An 18,702-nucleotide genomic window follows, 5' to 3' on the forward strand; every position below is an offset into this window, starting at 1 on the left:
CACCGTGTTGCTGTTTGAATCGCACATGTTAATTATAATTTCAGGAATAGGATCAAAGTTCAGAGTACATCTTTTGTTACTGTTGAGCTGCAGATAATTTTTTATCACGTTCATTGCATACATTTTAAAGAGTTAGCATTAGGGCAGGAAAAAAAGGGATTTGTTTGGGAAGTGTCATCAAACACCACTGCCGGAGAGCCTCCATCTCTAGTCATGTACATGGACTCCTCTACTTCCAAACGAGTTAGGTTTCAGAGGTCTGTTTGAAAGTCGATTTGTTCGTAAGTCAAACTTTACTCCTGTTCATTCCAAACATGTTGTACGGCATGTACACTAAACACTTTAAAAGTTGTATAATCTTCTGTAGATGTAGATGCCACTGGTTCTGCACGTTCTGCAGATGTAGATGCCACCACCGCCATCTATTACGCGGCGGTTGAACTTAAGCCGAATATTCGTTAGCAGAAGAGTCCCTGTATGGACTTCGGTACAAGGTGGTCGAAATGTCTTGTGGCCCCCCATTTAATTATTATTTTTTTCAAGTAAAGTTTATTTAAATGAGAAATAAATATCCAAAGAAAAACAAAATGTTCGGGGGTAAATTAATTGCAGGTCACAAGACATCTGCAACACCATATACTCTGAAACACGTGCACTGTGTTGTTTCCTTTAGTCTCCAGTCCAGGAGCACGACTTCACATTTCAAGGAGCACATTTGTACTCCAGCGTCCCTTGGGTAGGGTGCAACATTCCTTTCGTGTTTGAGGTGCATTTTACAGCTGTAGTAGGTAGAAGGCTGACGTTTATATTTCGGGTTGTAAATGTATTTTTGTTCTTCAAATACAAAAAAATATCGCAATTTTGCCATGATCATTAAACTAACGTACATATTGTTGCGTGTTATTATTGTACATTAAGTTGAAGTATTGTTTTGCACAACGCAGTATATATGGAACATTGGGCCAAAGTTGGTCCAACTGTTTCAACCATAGGTGGAACATTGGCTCAATGCTGTATGTTAAATGGAAAGATAGTGACTTTTATTTGAACGCCTAAAAATGTGTCAGCTATGGCACTACACCACTACAGTATTCGCAAGCAAGCGGTACAACTCCACGAGGAGTTTATGTATGTTGAACTTCTTTCGCACCATACGTGTATGCGGGGGAAGAACTACAAAATTGCGTGTCCAATTTCACCGAGGGGAGCAGTAGTGGTTAGCGCACGACGCTACGAACCCGGCGACCCGAATTCGATTCCTGATCACGGTTAACACCAGTGACAATTATCTGAACCGGTCCCGGGCCTCTCCTAGAGACAAAAGTGACCGGGTATGGTGCAGGCCACCCACCCCCTCGTGTGTCGTGTCGGCCTTCACAGGTGCTGCTACTTGCCAGCAGCACTTGCCCCAACAGGCTGTTAAGGCTACACGGGGGGATCTTTGCCTATGTCCAATTTCACTCTCATTATTCTCTCCCGTTAGCTGGGAGGTGGTAGCTATGCACGTGGCCTGTATTCCAACACTGTGGAGGCAGTGAGGGTTGGTGGACCACTGTACAGGTGTTACTAAAATCCCTTCCCGTGGACATCGAGGTGCCGTATCCTGACTTTCCAGGAGAAGGTGGTACAGCAAGTGCAAACTAATATAATCTATCCCTTCTGGGTGTGATATAGTGTTTCCTCCAGGTCCTCTGGTTTCCTCCCACGTGTATAATGGGCTTAAAACATCTTAATAAACAGAAGACTGCAGAGCTTGGGCAATTGTAATTACTGCTGCTGGCTCCTGTTTATCACTCCCTTTTAGAATGAGTTCACCGATTGATGCTAAACAAGCTCCCCCGCCTGTCTGCGCCTTCCCTCCTTAAATCGTTGCGAGAAGGAAATTGGCTCCATCCTGGTGGCCCAAGAGGCATAACACTCTCCCATACGTGTTAAACTGACTCTCCCATTACGTAACCCGTCCTACCAGTAATGCAACCCCCGGCTCAGACATCGATATTTGGTCTCGTGACAGTGCCTCCTGTGCCAGTCGGTCTCTCGGCATGTCGCTCTGCATGTCTCTTTCCCAACATGTGATTATGAATTTTGCGCCTAAATTTTCAACCTGAACTTTGGAACCAATCCATTAAGTCTTATGACCCAATAAAGGAATTGTAATTACAGTCATCAATCGAGTTAAATTACTGGCATACAGTACCGTACAGTACCTGTCAAAACACTTATAGAGTGATTCTATATATTTAACAATTAAATAAGACAACATGGGTAGATGACACACATTATCAGCCTAAATTATAATTAATTCTTCATACATTTGGTTTAACACTTCATATAACGTGACATTTGACCCACAATAAAAAAACATGTTTTACAATTCTTTTTCCCTAAATTATCAACAACAAAAGTACCAGTGTGGAAGCTGGAGAGTCAATAGTGGTTGTCCTGAAAGACTGGCCCCTGTCATGATAACGTGGAATTGACACAGCTGGTACTTGTGGGACCATATTCTTCACACAGGAAACCAGGCACAAGTTTGGCTGCGTCTTATTTTCCGGAACATCTTATAATACGCAGAATACGGTTAATAGTTCATGATTTTCAAATTACAATTCCTTGCCACCACATCACTGAGGGATATCGCTAAATACACGACCAGTGTGCGTAACCCCAAGTCATCGCTTAGTCATGGCTACAATGTGTATGTGCACGTGTGTGTGTAATCCAGACGTGGGGTTGGTTGGTTGGCGCATTCCAATTCCAACGTGTTCGCCAGATACCCAACCAGTTTGAGTTACATGCAGGGTGGCTGGTAAATTTGACGCGTGCTGGCTTTCACGACCAATACAATGTATGTATAATGTATGCATGTTGAACTTCTTTTGCACCGTGCGTAGCCAACTGTGCTAATCTGAGGTGTGGGTGAAGGACAACAAACTGAGCACAAAAAGCAGTTCTAAACAGATTAGTTTTTAATCTAGAGTATTGAATTGTGCATAGCTCCAGTGGCTCCCTAATATTGGAAGGAAGAGCGTTCCAGTGAATGATTCATGCTTGACTTTTGGGTCAGATTGCCCGAGTGAAACGTGTGGTGGATCGCTCTCCATCTCACCAGTGGTGCTGTTGCTCAAGCAGTTTGTTCAGGTGACAACTACATTATTTGTTGGGTGGATGCAGGTTGTACGACACACATTTTTACTCACACGATCTTACCCAAAAAAAACCCATGTATTATGGCTGGTACATGCAGAGTTTACATGGACAGTCCGGGAATTGACATCTGTGTTCGGGACGCAATAATTTATTCGTATGAAGATCTGATACCCGTTTTGTGTTGAACTTTATTACAGGACACTGCATAATTTGGATAGACCTTGGCTGACTGAACACTCTGTCTGCGTTTGGTCCATGGAAAAAGTGGAAACTCTTCAGTAACACGACAGATACATAAAATGTGTTCCTAACCTGTTTGTACGAATTATTTTTGACGTTATCCATCTCACGTAAAACACTGCTTTAAGACAACTGACCAAAACATCCCAAAGCAGGAGCATTTATGGCTTCGCTGAGACTTAAATTCCAAACCTTTGCTCAAACATTGTGATTTTCTCATTTCTATTGGTGTCCTCGAAATAGAGTGAATGGAAATTCCACATTTCTCCGTGACGGCTGGATTAGTGGTGGAGGGGGGGTTGACACACGGATTTGTCCACAATGATGTACTCCGGTCCAGTCACTGTATTCAGATTTGGGGTGGCTTTTTAATGCCCCATTCAGGCTGGGGGAGCCCACAGCGCTCCCAGCGGTCGCCTGGGGAAAGATTCCTTGCGATGAGCGGCTAACGGGGTGCGGGAGGAGGGAGAGAGCACAGAGGAGAAGAAGAGGAGGGAGGGGAGACAGAGAGAGAGCGAGAGAGACGGGAGTGGGGAGGAGTGAGAGGAGGAGGCGGAGGAGGAGGCGCTCGTCCTGGCTACCCGAGCTCCCATGGTCGCCCGGGTCTCGGGTGTCTCCCTGCCGAGGTGCTGTGGGGGAGCTTTCGCGTGAGCCAGCAGCGGACAGAGCCTGCGGCTCTCTCTGCTCGGTGCGGTGGTGGCGGCGGTGGTGGTGATTGTTGTGCTGCGTCGCCGCCCGTGTGGGTGGGTGATGGGAGGGAACGGTGGCGCAGTGGTTAGCGCACTGCGCTAAGAGTTCCATTCACCGCGCGCTCACCGCCAGCGTCGGTGGCGATTGCCTGGAACGGTTCTGGGGCCTCTCCCCTAGGTCGGCTCGGCCATAAATCTACTTGCGCGCGGTGCGTATACAACATCGGCACAGGGGAGACAAAGGCGGCCGGGCGTGGTTGCTGGTTAAACGACCCCCCCCCCTCTCGTTGGTGCACTTGCCTCGGCAGTCTGTGTGGGCTACACGGGGGATCTTTGTGAGGAGCGGTGGCGCAGTGGTTAGCGCCAACCCGACGGGTGGTAGTGGTGGTGGGGTTCGACTCCGGACCTCCTCTAGATCGAATCGGCCTTAAATGTGAACGTGTCAACACTGTTGTTGCTGTAGGGGAGGAGGTTGGGGAGACAAAGGCGGCCAGGTCGTGTGGCTCTCCGCGTGTGAATTGTTAAGAATCACAGCCCGGCGATGTATTTTAACATGCGTCTCGTGTGTGTGTAATTGTTATTGTTGTGTGTGTGATTATTATTGTTGTTGTGTGTGTGTGTGATTGTTATTGTTGTGTGTGTAATTATTATGTGTGTGATTATTATTATTGTTTTGTGTGTGTGTGTGAAATAATTGTTGTGTGTGTGTAATTATTTTGTGTGTGTGATTGTTATTATTGTTTTGTGTGTGTGATTATTATTGTGTGTGTGTGATTATTATTGTGTGTGTGTAATTATTATTGTTGCTGTATGTGTGTAATTATTGTTGTGTGTGTGTAATTTTTATTGTTGTCTGTGTGTGTGTTGAATGTACTGAAGAAAATGTCGTGTTGCATAACAACAACAACCACCGTGTATTGATACATCGTTCCGTGTATCTACTGGACTTTAAAAAAAAAGTTTTATAGCTCATCGGATTCCTCCAGTATAAACATTCTGACCGTGCATTTGTGTTTTAAAATAAAATCCCCCTTCGTGTACAACAGCACCACGTGGCAGTAAGAGTCTATAGTTAGATTGGCCGACAGGACTGGAGGTTCAGTTTATATTCAAATCTGTACTAATGCAGTGTATGTGTGTGTGTGTACAGGACCGTATATAGGTCTACTCGGCCTCAAATGAGTAAACCTGGTTTGTGGTAAACATCGCCACTGGGGAGACAAAGGCGGCCGGGCGCGGTGTTGGCCACCCACTATATATTTAGTTTAAGAACAACAATGTCAAGGTTTGTCAACAAAGGCAGCCCTAGAGGCAGATGGTGGGGCGAGGCACAAGCTGGTTTTGTAGGTGGGGGGGGGTCAGAGGTCAACATCTGCATGGCCTGGCACTCGTGAAGAAGTAATGGCTTGGTGTGTTGGCTCCGGTGACCTTATGACCTTGAATCAAAGCACGGCAATCCCACGGATGCCAACGTTGTGCGGCACTGCATTGTTAACACACGCATCGGAAAGTGCACATACAGCCCCGTACTGTATCACGCCATGCCCAGCACTTAATGACCCAGCATCGCAGTTGCTCCCTAATGAGTACATGTTAGGGCTACGTTCCTCTCTATGCTACGTGTTATTTTCCTGTAGTCAAGTATAAATATGTGTGTGTGTGTGTTCACACACACACACACATGTATGTGTTTATTCACACACCCACATGTATGTGTGTGTTCTCACACACATGTATGTGTGTATTCACACACACATGTATGTGTGTGTATTCACACACACATACCTTGTGTGTATTCACACATACATGTGTGTATTCACACATACACGTGTGCATTCACACATACACGTGTGCATTCACACACACGTGTGTATTCACACACACACACGTGTGTATTCACACACACACCTTGTACCACCTGGATGAGACTTGAGAGATGAACTACACGAAGCCTCCTGACATCATTCCCATTGTTTGTATGCGGCATGCAGCCCTCGCTTCCTGCAGGCGTGCATCACACTCCTGGGCATTGTACTGTCCTGAGCAGCAGCAGCAGCAGCAGCAGCTCCTGTAGGTGAATACCCACGGTGCATGTAGCTCCATTGGCTGTGTGCGTGACACACGGTGCTGGCTGGGTATGGCACGGTGTAAAGTGCTGTGCTGGGCTCGTAATAAGCACGCAGTGCGGTGCAGGGTGCTTGGGTGCTGCATCGCACTGGCCCATTCATCGGCGTTACGCACAGGGCTTTTGCGAGCGCTCTCTAGGCAACACGTACAACGTAACACCTTGACATGCTGTAATGCAGTACACGCTATGAATATGTCGTGCATATTAATAACAACGTCAACGGCGGTCCTTTGGTGGGTAGGCTTGTCCCGTAAGTAGGAATGTGGAATTTTCACCATTCGGCTCAGAGCTGTGAACGGGGAGATCAGCACTGGCCCAGTGTTCATTTGAGCAGGAACCCACTTTGATATTTTAATCGATGATTCATGAGACGGTCCTGTGTGTGCTGTACACAGCAGTGAAGCGTGTACACTGTTGTACCTTTAATTGGCCTTGTCCTAATGCATGGCCCCTCCCCAAAGTGCTTTACAGTGTTCCCTCGTGAATCGCGAATGTTGCGGATATTGATATTGGCCTGCAAAAAAAATCAGTTTTTTTAAAGAATTTCCGATAAATACATAAATAAGCTATTAAATACTGTACGCGGAAATTATCATAAAATTGGTTGTAATAAACAAAGTATAAATATTGAACTATTTAGTAATAGTTTATAAATGAACTTACCTTTATCTCATCACTTTATTTGTCATCAATCTATCTCATCACTTTATAGCATCACATTTTCTCTCTCTCCCGATGCAGTCGCACAGAGTTCCAGATGCGATTCGTGGACAGCCAAAAACGTGTGTGTGTGTGGATCTGTCTGCCTGTGTGCCCTATTCAGATCTTTACTAAAACCAAAACTGTATTGTTGAGTACTGCGCAGTGCAGAAGATCACTCTATGAGAATAGGTTTTCCTCTTTTTTCTGGCAACAAAACAGGTGTTAAGATGTTAATACACCAAACTGAAACCTTTTACAAGGAATCATGTCTGCATTCTGACCACAAGCATTGTGGTCAGAATGCAAACAAAAAACATACTCTGATAATATATGCATTGTCTTTGAAACTGATTGGTCCACACCAGAGACAGCTTTCTTTCGAGCCTAGTTTCAAACGATGTTAGACCAAAGGACGCCAAAAGGCGTAATTTTGCAGTTTTTAAAATTAATTTGCACGGGAACATGGAGTGTGTGAAACCGGCAAGAGGAGTACAGTACGGTTATTTGTTAGCTCTAGCTTTTTTTGGTGACTTGCTGAACACCACTGTGGCCTCATGTATATTTGTATGTTGGGGAGCGATAGTGTAGCGGTTAGTGTGTTGCACTACGAACCTGGCGACCCGAGTTTGATTGCCACTCACGGCCAACACCAGTGACTTTCAATCGGCAAATACCTCCATCGCATTCTTACGCAGATTTTCTGAGTTTTTAAGCCACTCCTGGAAGAGATCCATGAAACTGTTTTAAAATACGTAGATTTTATGCGTTTTGCTCCCGCAGGTTGCGAGAGTATAACTCCACGGTGGTGAGATGTTAACTACCTTGCCTGCAGTGGCGGGCCGTGTATTTTACATCGAGGCCTTCACTGCTATCCTCCCGCAGTTAAAACAGCCATTGTGCATTAAAAAACAACAGGGCTAAGTAAAAATCTAAACAAAAAATCTAAAGCACTACATCTAAAAATCTAAATGTCACGAAATGAAGTTTAAATACATCTTAGATGATGCTACGTTACGTGCTAGCCAGTTTGACTTCAGTTAGATAACTGTCCCTCCGATCACACCACGTGGAAAATGCTAACGTAAGCGGCTAGGCAAGCTAGAAGGCTTCAGTGTGTCAAAGAATACGCCCAACATGGAAAACTCGAAATTTGATTGGTTAAATAATATGACAACAACATCGTCTCCATTCGCATCAACATCAGAGGGGATTCACTCGAAATTCTGAAGGCCTCAGGGTAGATTTTTCACCCAGAGACAGTACAGGTGGAAAATCTGATTGGATAAAAGCTCTAATTTATATGAGCTGCACTGGAAGCAGCGCAACTGAGGAAGAGAGTAGCAATGAAATGACGTTAATAGACTTATGGGAACGAACTTTATAAAATGCATATAGCATTAATGAAAATATATATTAAATTAGAAAAATAACATTTTCTGATTCTGACAATCTCTAGGCCAGTAGAGAAGACCTTGCTGGCCCTAACGGCCCACCTCTGCTCGCCCGGTATACAGAAGGTCGTGGGTTTGATCCCGACCCTGACGCCTGTATATTTGGAGTTTGCATGTTCTCCCCTAAGTCGCGTGGATTTCTTCCCGAGTCCGTTTTTTTCCTCCACATGCGTAGAGTATTTGGCTGCTATAAATTTACATGTGATAAGCCGCTTTGTTTAGAAATCATTTGTGGCCAGGTTGCTTCTGAAAAAGAGCTGCTATAGCTCAGTGGGCCTTACCTGGTAAAATAAAAAAAATAGTTTAGTTTTAATAAAATACATAGTTTAGTTTTTTTGTTTGGTTGTCACGACCAGCATGTGCATGAATTGTTGAGGCTCTACTGTACAGAAGTTGGGAGGCCAGTTTCCACTTATAGCCCCTGTGTTTCCCAGCCCATGTCAGAGTAAAGAACCAGGTGATGAGTCCTACAATCTACAGGGGATCTAGAGATACCTTTCATGGATTTTGCAATGTAAACGCAAATGGTATTATTGTATTCCTTCGAAGTGATTGGTTTTGTAATGTGCAGCGTCCTGCCACAGCACTTAGCAATTGCCCTGCCCAAATTGTGGCGCCGTGTTCAGGTTGTCCGCACCAGAACTGTAAGCACACATCATGAACTCACGTTCAGCACTGCTCTGTAGCAGGAGTACACACACGCACGGTTGGCTATGTACGGTGTGAAGGAAGTTCAACATACATTCAAGTTGTATTCATACGTTAGAGGTCGTGGTTGGGTGGGAGGTGAATGCAGCAGACCCCTACTTCTTATCCAGCTCGGATGGGGTTTCTGACCCCTGAAATCTCACTTGAGTGACCCTACCCTCCCGTGGGCAGCAGAATACATGCATATGTAGCATTAATGCAGCGCACAATTGCTCTTCAAATTATGTAAGGTCTCGATTTAAAGCACTGTACGTACGGTGATCAAAGTGGACGATCGTCTTCACGGAATAATGCCTTAATTGAACGTTTGTGCTTCGTTTGAGTTGAAGTGCACAGGCCAACATGCCTTTGACAGCGACTAACATGTTCATGACCCAGTCGTAGTTAATAAAGAGCTGCGAGTAAAATGTTACGAAAAGAAAGATGAATTTTCAAGGGCCGTTCAAAATGTATTTAACCAGGTTGAGCTTTGTGAGATGGCACCGTGGTGAGTTGTTCACTACTTCGCTTGGTATACAGGAGGTCGTCGGTTTGATCGCGACCCTGACGCCTGTATGTTCTTCCTTTGGTCACGCAGATTTTTTCTTATTCTTCCAGGGTCCTTTGGTTTTTCCCTCCACATTTAGGATCGACATGCCCACTTTGTCGCGCTATAATTTGTGGCCAGGTCGCTTTTGAAAAAAAGCTATAGAGCTTAGTGGGCCTTTCCTGGTAACAAAAAAAATAGTTTTAGTAGTTTAGTTTAAACACTCCTATCTTACAGTTACATGCTAATTTTTCACATTAACATCATTAGCCCCGGCCACTTCTTTATGACCCTTGGGCTACACCCATTTCAAACCTTTTAAAACAGTCTGCCTCAGCAGCAGACCATGCTTTCCCACCTGATGACGGACGCTTGTGTTGCGCCCGAAACGTCGTGAGTTATTTTATTTTATACCTACGTGACTTTACCGAAAGAACCAAAGAGTATAGTCTAAAGATGTATTGTATATGTTGCGTTACAGGATGTATGCTACCCAGAGTGGGGAGAGGTAGCCTGGTGGCTGGAATGCTGCACTTTGGAACCCGGTGACCCGCTCACGGTCAACATCAGTGACGAACATCTGAACCGGTCTTGGTTCCTCTCAAAGGTCAACTTGGCCTCAAATGAGTACCTGGTGGCGGAGCATGGTGCTGACTACATCGCCCTCTCATAAGGTGCACCCTGCTGTCCTAGACAGAACAAATAAGTAGTAAAAGAACTGATTAATGTCATCGCCATCCAAAACGATGGTAATTCATTACATTTTTGGCGGGGAGGCGTGGGGGGGGGTGTTACATTCCGAGTCAATAATTCGCCCCCAGCTCTCTGATTGGGCAGTAGACGGCACGTGTTTACTTGCAGTTGCAATATTGGTGTTTGCATAAAAGCATGAAATGGTTCACGCACAATGGCTGTGACGTAAAGCTGCGTACACCATGGGGCTAATGGACAGCTGCAAATCGTTGTCTTTTATTATTCGCCGTAAAGAAACCCAGACAGCTCTATGATTTGAACCATCAAGTGACATGCTGTGTGGATGTTCACTAGGGGGTTTGATACAATAATGCAATGGTTCATTGATTAACAACAAAGTTTAGGTTTACTGATACATTTGTGTTGTTATTATCTATGTTTTTCATTTTCTATACAGTATTACCTCGTTTTTCACGAACTTGCTATACGCGATTTTGGCTCTTCCTCGAATCGCATCTGGAACTCTACACGCTTGCATCGAAAGATAGAGAGAGAGAAAGTGATGGGATAAAGTGATTAGAGAGAATGTGATGCAAAAAAGTGATGAGATAAAATGATGTGCATTATCATAACTGAAGGTAAGTTAATTAGGAACGAGTATTTAATAATAAAATATTTGGTTTTATTTACTTTATGTTTATTATTAAAAATTATTATTTTTTTGTGTTATGATTTTCGTGTATTTAATTGCTTATGTATTTACAAGAGGCAATTCATTCAAAACATCAGTTTTCCTAGGCCAGTATCATCCGCACAATTTGCTAAACATCTCCAGAATGTATCCCACGAAAATAACGAGGGAATTCTGTACATACGCTGTATTTTTTATTATTAACTTTATACGACACCTGCTGCCACTAGCGGTGGCTACATTCACCACAATTAAAAGCGAAGCTGATTGCATCGCTACCGTGAATCACAACGATTTGTCTGATCACCGGGGAGTGAAGCATCACACCTCAAGTGTTCATATTCTAGCGCTCCAATCTAATGGGATCTGTGGATGGCAAAGAAAAGATGGCAAACTCCACATTGATTTTTGGGGTTGTGATCGATTAGCGGATCGTATTATCCATAATAATCCTTGAGAATAACTCCTGTTTTCCGCGCAAGACAACCTCATAATAGTAACATTTGACGCTACGTTTGGAAGAGACTCTCTTATCCGTGGAATTTCCGTGGGATAACAGGGCACATTTGTGATGTGCAGTATCGTCACCATCATCGCAATGATCACCATTGTCACCAGCACCGTCATTTTCATCACCACCATCATTCTCATCATCCCTAGCGTTATCATGACCATCCATTGCCTACCCACTGCTGGATGAAGGTCTTTGCAATGCCATTACCATCCACTATGTTCCTGCGATGCAACAGTTCATCTCCTGCATGGCATTGTTTGTGTGCCACAGCTGTGTGTGGACAAATGGGTTAAATTGTCGTCACTTTTGGGTGACTCATAACCGCAGAAACCAGGAGCAATCTCTCCAAGAGTTTCCGTGAATAGTATCCGACCACGGATAAGAAGAGCCATAATAGGCACATGATTAACAGAATTCTAGATTTTAAGTTTTCGTGACTGCAAGGATCCATACTCTTTGGTTCTTTCGGTAAAGTCACGTAGGTAGAAAATAATAAAAGTAAAAAAATGTGATCACGACGTTTCGGGCGCAACACAAGTGCTCGTCATCAGGTGGGACCACCACAGCCAGGAGCAACTGCTGGAATGGGTAAGAGAGCTGCAGTGAAACAAGACCCATTCCAGCAGTTGCTGCAGTGAAACAAGACCCATTCCAGCAGTTGCTGCAGTGAAACAAGACCCATTCCAGCAGTTGCTGCAGTGAAACAAGAGCCATTCCAGCAGTTGCTGCAGTGAAACAAGAGCCATTCCAGCAGTTGCTGCAGTGAAACAAGAGCCATTCCAGCAGTTGCTGCAGTGAAACAAGACCCATTCCAGCAGTTGCTGCAGTGAAACGAGACCCATTCCAGCAGTTGCTTCTGGCTGTAGTGGTCCCACCTGATGACGAGCGCTTGTGTTGCGCCCAAAACGTCGTGATTTATTTTATTTAATTTTAATTTTTTTACTTTTATTATTTTTTACCTAGGTGACTTCACCGAAAGCACCAAAGAGTATGATTAACAGAAGTTACGGATAATAGGGTCGTAGGTAAGAAGAGGCCTCCTGTATTTATGCTGTACTTTATGGCTCAATTGTCACTTGATCTGCTGCATGTATGTCAAATTGGAACTTCTGCTCTTGCTCTCGGCGATACGCTGCATACTGCCAGTCGAAATAAAACGCGTACGGCATTGTATCTAAATATGTCTGCAGTGCTTCGTAATGAAATGCCTTTGTGCGCAGTAATACGATTACCATAATTTAAACCGTTTATATAGCACACTTTAGTGTGTGTGTGGGAGTGTTATTTCATGTCTGCTGAGTAAACAGTTATTAGTTCGCAACTGTATCTGACCGTGGGAAGATAGCAATTTTCTTTCGATGAATGCAATTTGTGCCGCCTTTCCTTTTTTACTCGGAGATAGGCATTGATTGATGCAATACATTATTGCATCAAGCAATTAGTGATGGTGGTGATTATCTGTTTTATATTTACTTGTGATGCAAAGTGACTGTATGAATAAGCTCAGTCACAATGTCTCAGGAGCTCTCGCATGATGCTTGTATCCACTGGTTGCCTTGAGCCGGGCGTAAAAGTGCGAGCTGGGGCTAGTCTCTCTGCAAGAAAATCGCTGCTGACTTCCCACAATGTGGTACTTATTTTATCTGCCCCCTTAGAGATGATGGGCTGAGGAGACACCCACCCGGGATTTAAATTTCAAACATTACAGTTTGTGATCGGAGGAAATGGCCAATATTTGTTGTTCACTTCGAGTTTTTAAAACGTCTTTTCTTCACTTGTACTGTTAGGTTATACAGTATTTGGGTTTTTGAGTAGCCTTTTCACTACAGAATTCTCGACTAGGCTAGTTTAATATCAGTGTGATGTTATAAACACTACCTGAGTACCCACAAACCCTGACTATCATTGCTGCTCATGGAGGATTATCATAGTCAATTGGTACTCTCACAATACACGCCTCTTAATTATCCACGTAAGCATCGACTATCTTCAATTTGATGCATATTGTATGGAAACTTGACTTGCAGGCCAATGAAAAACCCAACATATTCCTCAATAGTACTGTTTTTGAAAAAAAAACATGCGATGACGAAGAGCCATTGCCCCAAATGTCACAAATCATATTTATTGGGTTTAGTTTTGTGTTATTTGTGCTTGAGTACCGCTGCCAACGGCATCGTGACCAAATAATTTGTTTAATTTGTTAGGCTAATGGACTGAAGAGACGGAACAAAACGAGACAGAATCGAAGACACGAATCTTTACTTTATTCAAAATTGTTGTGGGGGGTGCGGCGGAGGGTGGCGCATGAATGGTGAGGGGTGCTAGAGCGGCGTCACGTGAAACGATGTCAAACACTGGGCAGGAATCTCATCACTCCACCTGCCAAATTGACGATTTGTCGCAGTTTGTCGTCGAGAATCGATGCTTTCTCTCCTTTTTTTTTACCTTTCCGCTTCGGACTGTTTCTTGTTTGTGCAGTCTTAATATGTCCAATCGGCTGCAAGGAAATGGTTCCGTATACCGTACTGTATCTTGCATAATTTGTAAGTAATCACTTCATGCAAGTACAAGTCTACGCATGCATCATTACCGTAGGGATCCATTTGAATTGATGAACCGTGAGAGAACGGTGACATGATTTGCAAGTGGAGTGCCTGTGAACCACAACCCAAAGCTTTAATTTTACCCCCAAAACTGTCTTTGACTTGAGTGAATAACATTCCGTGCAATTCCATTATTCACGATTAAATGACCATCACTGGAATGTCACGTGTTAAAATGAAGCGCATGGGTTATTTTTATATACAATTTAAATAAATTCTTCATTTTTAAAAATTCCAGAGTAATTTTTTTTCTCTCTCTGCATAATATTGCCCAGAACGGAATGTGCTAGTTCACTGCCGGGGGTTGCTGCATTAAGTCCATTGATCGGTTTGACTTGACACACCCAATTCCGGTCTGAGGACTGTACACGATTACAAAACCGGATCCTATTTCAAGGTACGCAGCATCATCACGGCTGCACATTGATATCCCAAGGGGTTTTATCATCTTGGTCTCATTATTTATTTATTCACCATTTTTGTTTCCCATTGCCAAGAAATGGAACGTGTCCGAGAGGACGTCCACAGTGGAGATGGAGCAATGAGAACGGTCTATGTGTAGAAGCTGTTTGGATTGTTTGCTTCGTGGGATCGTGAGAGACGGTGGTGCCGGCTAAGGAAGGATAGTATCCTGGCTGATTGTGATGATTCCAATTGTGATATCTGAATCTTGTCAAGAGCTGAAGAACTTCCCGTTTGGAACTCTCTCGCATTGTTTGGTCTGTGCATCACCCCGTGTCACAGAAACAGGTCTGAATCACAATAGGGGCCACCCCTGTTACGTGCCCTGCAGGGAGTGCTCGTTGTGTGGAAATCAAGCCAAAGCGCTCTTATTCTCACTCTGGAATGGTCCAAATTAAAGGGAAATCCCAAACTGAATAGGATTTTTTTTTAACCTTGCTGAGGACATCACATCTCTGTACAGTACAGGAGAAACGGTGACACGGGGAACCGTCATGGATCCTGATATCTGCAATGTTATCTCCCAATTTAGCCCACGTATTTGCGAGCAATATATTTGTGGATAATCGTGGGTAATTGGAAGTATTTCCGCGCAACCACACGTTATCCTTGAAAAATCGCGGGCAATTTGAAGCCGTTCAACGCTGACTTTTGGGAGAAGTCGCAGATAGGAATATTTAGGGCTGCGGGGTAATTGGAGTTTTCGCGGACACTGCAGCTCCTGCAGGTCATAGGAGTTGCAATTCATAGGCTTGTGGACGAGAGTTCTGCACTTTGAAACCCAGCGTGATCACAGGGGGCTTCCCAGATTCACATCACAGGATCCTAGAAGTGCCGTTTCAGTCGCACTGACACGAGACCGTCAACCTGATCCATCCAGTCACCTGCCGCTTGTTGGCATCTCAACGCGTCTAAATTGCTTCGTTCTCTCCGCGTGCTCGCCGTTGAACTGACGTACAGAGACGCCAATTGTGCTTTAGGTATCTCGCACCAGAGTGAAAGCACCCTCAGCCACGTAACTGCGGGGATGATGAAGGAATGCCAATACAGGTCCATCACTTTAAGGGTCTGTCATGCACAAAGCTCTGGAGGCTTACATATGTATTGTAGCGTGAGCCTCAGCGCCACGCTGCCATGTCTTCTTAGCTCTTGTGTTAGTTTAGTTTATATATGATTATTTTCACTACTATTCACCATTTTATGTTTAGTTCTCTTAGACAAATGTGAATGTTGCAACCTTGCGGTCGATGTTTTTTTATGTACGTATGTAAAATTTCTTTCGCACCGTACGTAGCCAACCGTGCTAAGGACAAGTTTCCTGCCTGGGTGTAGGATGCCACCTATTTGTTGGTTACTTTAAGCGCGTTGCTGATACATGTTGCTTGGGCAGCACGGTGGCACAGTGGTAATACTTGTGCCTCATAACAAAAGGGCCTGGGTTCGACTCCCAATTGGAACACATTTCTGCGTGGTTTTTTACTATTCTACACCTTTTTTTGCACAGGTTTTCTCCGGATTCTCCGGTTTTTCTCCCATAGATTTAAACATATATAACAATGCAACTTGTATTGGCCAAATATCCCAATGCTGAGAAATTGCCTGCCAGTGTCCCACATGATATTATTACACACAGCAGTAACATGGCGCCATATTCCCAAAAGTGTCGGGACCCTTGTGAAAAGAGTCTTGAGACTCGGTGAGACTTTCCCGGGTTAAGCTCGCCGAGTAATCAACGTAAAGGTTGCACTGTTCGATGCACGGCATGAAGACATCGAGTGACGGGCCTTCCCACTGCGTACAACCCCACTGCGCTCGGATGGAGCATTGAGCCAATCGATCACACAGTCGCACGCATGATCGGTGGGGTTTACAGCCAACTCGCAGGGCCTCTTGCCAGCTAATTGTAATTATCTTTTGTGTTCGAGCTTTTTTGCTACTGGTCCCTGTGCACGACCGGCAGATGAACACAAGCTCACGAAACAAAGACAACGATCCCTCGTATAGCCTGAACAGACTGTTGGGGCAAGTGCTGTTAGCGAGCACCTATGAAGGCTGGCACGGCACACGAGGGGTGGGTGGCCAAGACCACGCCCGGCTGCCTTTGTCTCCCCGGTGGTGATGTTTACACACCGCACCAGGTACTTATTTGAGGCTGAGTAGACCTAGGGGCGGCCCAGGACTGTTCAGATAATTGTCACTGGTGTTGGCCGTAAGTGGGAATCAAACTCGGTTCGTCATGTGTATAGTGCAGCACGCGAACCGCTACACTACCTCTACACTACCACTCCCCACACACACACGCTCCCCGTGTGTGTGTGCGTGTGCGGGCGCCTACATTACCTGGGCTTGTAATGTCATGAGCGCATCGCATCACTGATTGGCAGCCACAAATCGAAATGATGGAAAAACTAGGGATGTGTAGCACAGAAACTGCTTCCAATACTACATTTAAAATATTTTAATAGCATCTTTATCAATGGTTTGAAATAATGTGTTGGGTCTATTCTGATTTATTGACCGATTCATTTGCGTTTGTCAAGGCATTTGTTGCACATTATGTATCGGTTGTGTTATGTGTTAGTATCAGTGTGTTTGTGTTAGAACCGGTGTGTTTTGTGTTAGTATTGGAGTGTGTTGTGTTAGTATACATGTGTTTTTATTGGTGTATTTTTTGTTAGCATCGGTGTGTGTTGTGTTAGCATTAGTGCATATTGTCGCCACGACATGGCACTGACATTCCTCGCACGTGTTTTAAACTTCTCCTGCACGGTGACCATGCCACAGCCCGCACCGCCCCCATGAAGGGGGGGGGGCCCACGGGCTGATAGCTGCTGGTTTAAATTCGACGATGGCCCTGTCTGTGTGCGCGTCTCCCTACGGGTGCCCGTTAAGTGAAGCGGGTGCCAGTGTGGCAGCTGAAAACCTGCTGCTGTTTATCCCCTCGGCTCTTGAGTTTAATTGTGAAGAAAATGAAACGGCATTAATGAATCTAACCTCCACTTGCTCTATTGACTTCTATTTTCGTGTGTAGTGACACCTGATACGGTAGTTTTCAATAATAGGAGTCGTTATTTCTTCCAGCGTGAGCCACGGTCTTCAAGGATTCCCTTGACTCCAAGCGTCACGAATGCCCACGCTTCCTCTCTATACATCCCTCAAGCCCCTTTCCCAAAGGTTTCTTGACCTCCTTTCCCTCCAGCCAATCACCTTCCACTTTTCATAATAGATTCCAATGGTCCACCCTGTCAATCACCCTCCATTTCCCACTCTTTTTCCATGTTGTATTTCTCCTCCACAATCATTTAAATTCGCTGCCTCTAACAAATACCCTTACCGACCCGTCCAGTACCACTTCCTGACTATCCGTGTCATGCACGCCGTGTCCATAACGTCGGGCGACTATTTTCGGTGTTGTGATTGAATCTCTACACGTGAATGCCGCACACGCATCACAATATACAAAAGCAATCATTTTTCGAGACGGTGAGTGCACTGGCTCTTAAAGTGCCTCAAAAAATGATCACCAAAACCTGTGGCCCTCGAGGTTAAGACTTCCGAACAGCAACGTGAATATTCAATCAACAGATTTGTGTGGATATATTTTTTAAAGTCAAGCATTAGCAGGAAGTAGCTTTGCCAAAATTGGATTGCGCCGTCAACTGGCGGAAGCGCGTTCGCCGCTTGTTGCAGAGGTTTGAGGGTTCGATTCTGTAGGGCCGCCCTGGTTAACACTGCGTGTTTATTTACCATAAAATACCACGCTCCGTTCGCTTCACAGGAGATGTTAAAGATCCCGTGACGCCATTCAAAAATAGTAGGACATTTTGTACCGGCATCATGGCCCCAAATTTGCTACGTTCGAAAAATCACACCGCAAATTTCTCAATTGGGATGACAAAGCTGCCATCATCGCCCCCTACTGGTATACTGATGGCTGCTCGCGGGCCAGGTGATGCGTTACTTTGTGCTGCACAGGGACAGCTACCACTGGGGGGGGTGGGGGCCGACCTTCAAATGTTTGAAATGATGTAATGTAAGGCACTTTGAGTTGTTGAGTCATTTGCATGCCATATGAATGCAAAGGTTATGTGTGTAGAACTTCTTCCGCACCATACATTGTCAAACGTGCTCATCGGAGGTGC

General features: G+C 44.7%; 1 protein-coding gene across 1 annotated transcript in view; it reads left to right on the plus strand.

Annotated features, from left to right (window-relative positions):
* The first annotated feature begins 3,935 nt into the window (after positions 1-3,935).
* Positions 3,936-18,702, plus strand: part of LOC144729707 (E3 ubiquitin-protein ligase HECW2-like) — a 109,498-nt gene continuing 94,731 nt past the window's right edge. Inside the window, exon 1 of the mRNA XM_078610148.1 lies at positions 3,936-4,016. The gene's annotated coding sequence lies outside the window, so the exon portion shown is untranslated. The remainder of the gene's footprint in view (positions 4,017-18,702) is intronic.

Source organism: Lampetra planeri, chromosome 2 (genome assembly GCF_965212315.1).
Source record: "Lampetra planeri chromosome 2, kcLamPlan1.2.h2, whole genome shotgun sequence".
In the NCBI taxonomy this organism is placed as follows: domain Eukaryota; kingdom Metazoa; phylum Chordata; class Hyperoartia; order Petromyzontiformes; family Petromyzontidae; genus Lampetra; species Lampetra planeri.